Source organism: Elephantulus edwardii, unplaced genomic scaffold (genome assembly GCF_000299155.1).
Source record: "Elephantulus edwardii isolate Elephantulus edwardi_28Jun2011 unplaced genomic scaffold, EleEdw1.0 scaffold00210, whole genome shotgun sequence".
Taxonomy (NCBI): Eukaryota; Metazoa; Chordata; class Mammalia; order Macroscelidea; family Macroscelididae; genus Elephantulus; species Elephantulus edwardii.
In genome coordinates this window covers 2,691,265-2,698,888 of record NW_006399960.1, presented here as the reverse complement: position 1 = coordinate 2,698,888, position 7,624 = coordinate 2,691,265, and positions in this window count along the sequence as shown.

Below are 7,624 nucleotides of genomic sequence, written 5' to 3'. Positions count from 1 at the left end.
AAGGCCCTCTATGAGGTGGATTGATTCAGTGACTTGGATAATCGGGATGGGAGTGTCAGAGCCAGTGCGATTGGTACAGGACAGAGCAGAGTTTAGGGCTGTTGTACATAGGGTAGCTATGAGTCGCAGGCGACTTGACGGCACATAACAATAACAACAACAACAGTGTCAACATGGCAACTCACCCTTTTCCTAGATTCTCTAGAGGCGGGACCAGCATCAATGTTTTTACACCAGCACTCGCTTCTGGTGGCCTCATGGTTAGAAGCTTCTCTGCAATCCCAAAGGCACATCTTTTGAATCCACTAGCTGCTCCAGGGGAGAAAGATGGGCAATCTCCTCCTTTGTGATTTATTGCCTCAGTTATGAATTCATTCCTACATGACAGCTCACAACAACATTGATTCTAACACAAGGTCAAGTTTGAGAATGAATGGTCTAGCTTACCTACATTCTTGGCCTTATCACTTTCCACATACTCTAACATTCTGCAATCTGTTCATGTTGTTGAGTTGATTTGGACTTGTAGTAACCTTATGGGGGAACATGGTAGAACTACCTCATAGCGTGTTTTAGTCTGTAATCTGTATGGAAAGAATCCCTGGTGATAGAGTGTATAATACAGTGGGCTGCCAACCAAAAGGTGGGCAGTTCAAATGCACCAGCCACTCTACAGTAGAAAGAGAAGCAGTTTCTTCCTGTAAAGATTGACAGTCTCGGGAAACCAATGAAGAGTTGCCATGAGTTGGAACTGACTTGATGGCAGTGACTTAACCTTTATGGGAGCAGATCTCCAGGAATTTCTTCAGTGGAGATGCTGGATAGCAGGAACTCTTAACCAATCTCAGAAACTTAATCTTTGTACCACCATTGCTTGTTTTGCAATCAAACCATACCAAACTGCTAGACCTTTTTAAAATTTTCTTTTCCTTTTATATTGGTTTTCGTACAGAATTCATATACATTATGTTTCATAGTTTCCTTCATTTCCATTGTGTTTCACACAATTATTCCCATACATCGTGCTTTAGAAAATTTATCACCATTTGATCTATGCTCACCATTACACAGTCTTTTCAGGTTCCCGTAGTATCTTTCCCATTTCCTTCACCCTCTCCCTCCACCCACCAAATTCTTCCCCAAGATTTCTGCACCCTCAGCCCCCCTCATCCCCTCCCCTCTCCTCCTTTGTGTTCATACACGTTTTACTAGTTATATTTCTATTTTTATAATAATGGTCTTATGTAATATTTGTCCTTAAAAAAAAACAAGCAAAAAACCAAACAAATACCAAACCTGTTGTTTGGTTGTTATGTTGTTTATTTGTTTAATAGCTCCAAGCATTTGTATTTGCTAGTCCTTGCTTTCTTTACTACCTACTGAAGCACTTTTGTAACAGGCTTTCTCTAAACTTCTTTCCTGGGCTTCCCCTACCCACATTGTTAATTACCCACTGCATGAGTCATCTATCGCAGTGTAACAAATCGTCATAAATTTGGCAGCTTAAAACAACACACATTTATTATCCTGGTGTCTGTGGGTTGGAACCTGGTGGTGCCACGATCAAAGTGCTTGGCTGCTAACCTAGATGTCAGGGATTACGAGCCACCAGCCACTTCACTTGAGAAAGATGTGGCAGTCTGATTCCACAGAAATCACAGCCTTCGAGACCACAGTGGCAGTTCTACTCTGTCCTATAGCGTTGTTACAAATCAGGATCAACTTGATGGTAAAGGGAAATGTCTATGAATTTTGAGTTTGGGTGCAGCTTTTTGGACCCTCAGCTTCAGAGCTTTCAATGAGGCTGTAATCAAGGTAGCAGTTGTTGTTATGTGCCAATAAGTCACCTCTGACTCATGGCGACCATATGTACAAAAGCTCTGAAGCTCCTGAGCCAGTCTCAAGGACTCTGACACACCTATTCCCATTGCCCCAATTACTCTATTAATCCATCTCATACAGGGTTTTCCTTTCCTGTGCTACATGCCCAAAGTATGTGAGACAGAGCTTCAAAATCCTAGCCTCAAAGAAGAAACTTGGTTTCAACCTCTCCAAGACAGACCTATTTGTTTTCTTGGCAGTCCATGCATGTTCAAGTGATGGGAAAGTGAGAGAAAGCTAGATGCCATTTCTTTTTCTGCTGTTTCTGGTAGCATCTTTACCAGCAGTGGGCGACTCCAGGCTCCAAGCACACTGTGATTCCAGATGAGCCTATGGCATTTCAGCCATGGTTCTGCCCCAGCAAATGCTCTAGCCATGTCCCTGGTGAGTAGGCTCCCTGGGCTCTGATAACCCATCTCTTGCCTAGTGACATCTGGGATTTATGCAGTTAGTGGCTAACTTCTGGGTTACCTTACCTTTCAGATTGTGCTCTCTGAGCACAGAGAGCGAGTCTGGCATGTTGTTGTTGTGTCTTTGAGTTGATTCTGAGTTTCATGCTGTATTCATTGGAAGAGATCAAGGAGACACATGATTGGGAAGAGGGAGTACTGAATTGAGATACAAGTCTAACGAAGGCTTTATCAAGTTCACGGAAAGAGTATGGAAGACCTTTCCAAATTACCCTTCAGCTGTCCAAAACGGTGGGCTTTTTCTTCCGCATTAGGAATTGGGTGTGAACTGTCCCAGGAGAGTATGGGCTTAGATAAGGTATTCTCTGCAGCTGAAGCAGATACTGAAGGGCCAGACAGCTGGAGGCTGCTTGCTAGAAGTGCTATCACCTACCAGTAAACCAGTTGCAATTTAGTTAATTCCAAGTCATGAAGACCCCATGTGTGTCAGAGTGATTTTGTAGTTCATATAAGGTTTTTCAGTGGGTGACTTTTTGCAAGTAGGTCGTCAGGTTTTCCTCTGAGGTGCCCCTATGTGGATTTGAACCTCCGACCTTTTGATAAGTGACTTAAACGCATCACCAATGGACTCCAGTACTGGGATGGATTCCACCATACCTCAACTTCCCCTTTCTGATCATCTTACCCTTCCAACACTTGTAACTAATTCCATGAGTATTACATTACCTCCACTCTAAAATAACTAGAGTGTTGTCCCAGCTGAACATTAGCTGACCCAAACAGCGTGGTGGCATCTCTGGAATAAGAAGGTGTAGATCCAGGAGCAGGTGCTAGTTGACTAGAAGAGCAGAGGAAAGCTCTTGTGGTGACAGAAGGAGAGTCTTCGAAAAAGGAAGGAGAGCTAGAAGTTAGATGGTACTGTGGTCACTCTCAGGCTTTGACAAGGGTCAACTAGAGGGACGACAGCAATGTGGAGAGTATTAAAGACTTCAAGAGCAATTTGTAAGACGCTAATCATAATCACAGGGCATGTGCCAGTGGTAGTTGAGGGGTAGAACTCTCACCCTCCATACAGGAGAACTGAGTTTGGTCCCAGTCAGTTCACTTCATGCACAACTACCACCTTCTGTTAATGGGAACCTTTGTGTTGCTATATATACTGCTAAGTAGGTTTTCAGCAGCAGTTCTAGACTATAATGGACTAAAAAGAAAAGCCAGGACATTAACTTTTGAGAAAATAAGGCGATGAAAACCCTGTCTAATCTGTAAACAGTTCGTGGAGTTAGCACAGGACTGAGAAGCTTTGTGTTCCTTTGTGCATGAGGTCATCGTAAGTATGAGTCAGGGTCAACTGGATGATAGTTAACAACAAGAAACAGATGGCGAGTGTGTGGGTCTTCTTCAGAGAAAGTTGCAAGTCTCTTAGAGTAAGTTTCAGATACAGAACAATGGTGGAAGACGGATCAAGAGAGGAAGGGAGAATGCCATAAGCCAGCCCCATTCACATAAAGTGAACCCTGTTCAAAGGCTCTCTCAAATGTTCTACCTAGCTAGAAAATGGTTTAGATCTGGTTATATCACTGCCCTAAATCAAACTAAGGTCTGGTTGTTAAGGCAAATAAATATTTAGGGGACAATCGTCAGTCTTCACCACAGATGGCTATGTTGTTCTTTGGTGCCATCAAGTCAACTATGACTCATACTGACCTTATAAAAATGGCTCTGAACCCTGCCCTATCCTGAACTAATCTCACCAGTTCTAACCTTCTTGACCCCATTGCTATAATCACTGACCTTCCACCTTTCCTGGTACAATGTCCTTCTCCAAAGACTGGCCCTCCTTACAACATGCCCAAAGTATGTGTGAGAGAGTTTCACTGTCCTTGCTTTCAAGAACCACCCTGGTTGTACTTCCTTTAGGACAGACTTGTTTGTTGTTTTGACAGTCCATATGATATTTAATATTCTTCTTCAGCACCACAACCCAAAGGTGTTGTCTGTCATCTTAAGCTGGACAATAGTCCAGCTTTCAGATGCATAACATCTGAGGACAAATTTTGAGTATATTCTGTGCCCAAACTAAAAGTTGACATCATTATGATGATATTCTGATTCTTTCAAACTTCTACTGGTCTGTGAAAATGGCAATCCAGGCTCACCATTCTTGATCAGTTTGCTAGTTTGCTGTACAAGTTTGGACTATAACACATGATGCTTTATTATAAATTAGCAAATGTAATAAGCTCATATGGGCTGAACTTCTGATAAGAAGAGCTTTTAAGAGAACTACTTACCAACATGCAGCCTTCTCTTCTGCTTCTATCAAGTGACCATGTTTTTACTGTAGCCATAGATACACTTCTGTCCATTGTAGAAAGTGGCACTTAACGCTGACTGTCGCAGCCATGTTGAAGAGGAAGGTTGTCCAGTCACCAGGGACTTTCATGCCTTCTGCCTCATCTGCTACCCCTGCTCATTCTCCTTTGCATGTTGGTGATCTTGAGTAGCTTACCAATCTTGGCACTTTTCTGCCTTCTTCCTCCATGCCTTGCCTTGAGCTGGGCCTGCCGCCAGTTATATTTCCTGCCAAGTGGGAAAATCTCTTCCATCTTGTCATTAAACCTCAGATGAACCTCCTCTTCAAAAGCCTATGAAGTCTCTACAGCAAGATATGACCAACCCCTCTTGTCTGCCTGAGTACTCAGAGAACTTTATTGATACCTCTACTGAGAGAAATATTAGGTTTAATCAATCATGGTTAGCTTGATATAAGTTTGATTCCTTTAAGTGAGAATTCTTATCCTATTTATCATTGTAAGCCTGAAATCTAAAATTATCCTTGGCAGATAGGAAACAATATATGTTTGTTGTTGAGAAAACCTATATATAAAAGAAGTAAATGCAGAATTAATAAATAGCACCATTAATGAGGGAGAAAGAAATGGATGAACATAAAATAAATAGAGAATAAATGAGTAAAGTAATGGATGAAGAAGGAAGGAGAGAGAGACAGAGAAGGAAAGTAAGAAAAGAAGGAAGAACATAATGGAGAGAGAGAGAGAGAGAGAAAATGAAAGAAAGTTCTTGGCACCACACTCCTCACTCATTCTGGATAGATGGTCTGGACATTGACAGCCTCCAGGGGGGAGAACTCACTGACTCAGCATTACTCACACCTTCTCTCTGTCAGATTTTCCCTGACAGGAACCCTCTCTTGTCATTCCTCATTATCTTTTCTATCTCTTAGTTGCCTTGTGTCCTCTTGCCCACAGAAAAGGAAGTGAATCCAACTTAGTAGGCTCAGAATGACCATAGGGGAAGAGCAAGCCTCAGCTGCTGGTAACCTGAGGGCAGCTAGGATGACCACTTCAGAGTGTGCCTGTCCAAGTCAGACAAAGACGGGAACAGAGTCTGAGAGGGCCAGTAGGCTCGATCTGCCATTTAATGCTAGGCCAATCCTGCATCTTTCCACAACTAGGGCAGGTTATCAGACTGCATTTAAAGACAAAAAGACAAAAACATCTTGGGGAAAATTCAGAAGAGTTGGTTTTAAATTAAAATAATAAAGTACTTTCAGAGGTTCTCTCTCTCCCCCCATTTTTAATGCATTTTATCAAAGCACCATTATGCATTTTTTTTATAACATTAGTTATAACATCCTATGAAAACCTTGAGCCAGATAAAACCCCTAATACCTTAACTTTGAAAAGTGGCAATATTTTTTTAAGGATAAATGTTGTCTTTTCCAATACTGTGTTTGTTTACAGTGGGTTTCACAAATATAAAAGAGTACGCTACACCTCTCAGTTGGAATACTCTTTCTCACTCCCCCATCTCATCTTCTGCCTCCGTCCTCTTGAAATTCTTCTCCCATGTCTTTCTCTCTCTCCCTCTCACCCTCCCTCGCCACTGGGCAAGGTCCCAGTGTCATTTCCCCGCTCCCACATGTCATCCTTTGATTAGGAAGGAAGCCGCAATCACAGCTCTCACACAAAAAGGCCCACTTTGACAGCTGTGATGTCAGCCAGAAACTACATTTCCCTCCCGTGATATCAGACCTAGGGCTATAATCAGATTGCGTATTTGGGTACAGGAGACATTTCATTTCAAAGCATTTAACAGACATTAACTAATCCACCCTCCCCAGTGAGGGAGGTAGCTTCTCTCTATCACAAAGAGATAGCTGAGTTCTCAGCCCCCTCAGCACACACAGTGTTTCCCTTTGTGAAAAGGAGGAGGGAAGAGAAAAGGAAAGGGAAAATGCGTCTGCCACATTAAATTGATATTCCTTGTGCAAAGCACATTTCCTAGAAAGGCACCTCCTTATCAGATTTCAGACCCGAGTCATCATACTTTGTTCTGTTTCAGTCTTAAACTAAAGAGAAATCTTTATCCCTACCCCTGATTTCTCTTTCCAGAAAGAGAAACATAAAGGGTAGATAAGCAGTTGAACACTAAGATGAATAAAATACAACCTCATTCTCCATCAACACTGAGCTAAGGCAGTAACATGCAGATGACATGAGGCAGAGAACAGGCGGATTGGTGCTGCTCTCCAGATATGATGATGTCGGCAGCAGGATGAACTTTGAATGGCTAGAAATGGCCTGGAGAGGGAACATTGGTATTAAAAGTCAGGGAGACAGAAAAAAAGAGAGGAAGAGGGGAAGTGGGAGGGCAGGTACATGAGACCAACATTGTAGATGGGCATATTTTATTCCATTACTTGAATAGCAACTCCAGTCATTCCTACAGTGTTCTAAAAATAAGACAGAATAGTCTTGGGAGTAAAATTAGCTTTCCATTTGCTATGCATCAAAGAGATGGACAATGACTAAGAATGACAGAAGAAGAACTGATGTCTTTGAGTTGTGGTGCTGGAGAAGAGTCTTGAACATACTATGGACCGCCAAGAAAACAAATAGTTCTGTCTTGGAGAGCATGAAACCAAGTTTCTCCTTGGAGGCTAGGATTTTGAAGTTCTGTCTCACACACTCTGGGTATGTAGCCAGGGGGTATCTCAATCCTTGGAGAAGGACATCCTGCTCAGAAGCATGAAAAGACAGTACAAGAAAGGAAGACCCTGGATAAGATGGATTGACTCAGTGACTGGGGTAATTGGGTGTTGTTGTTGTTGTTGTTGTTATGTGCCAACGAGTCACCTGAGACTCATAGCGACCCTATGTACAACAGCCCTAAATTCCGCTCTGTCCTGTGCCAATTGCACTGTCTCTGACACTCCCATTCCGATTATCCAAGTCACTGAATCAATCCACCTCATAGAGGGCCTTCCTCTCCTGCGGCGTCCCTCCACCCTCCCAAGCATGATGTCC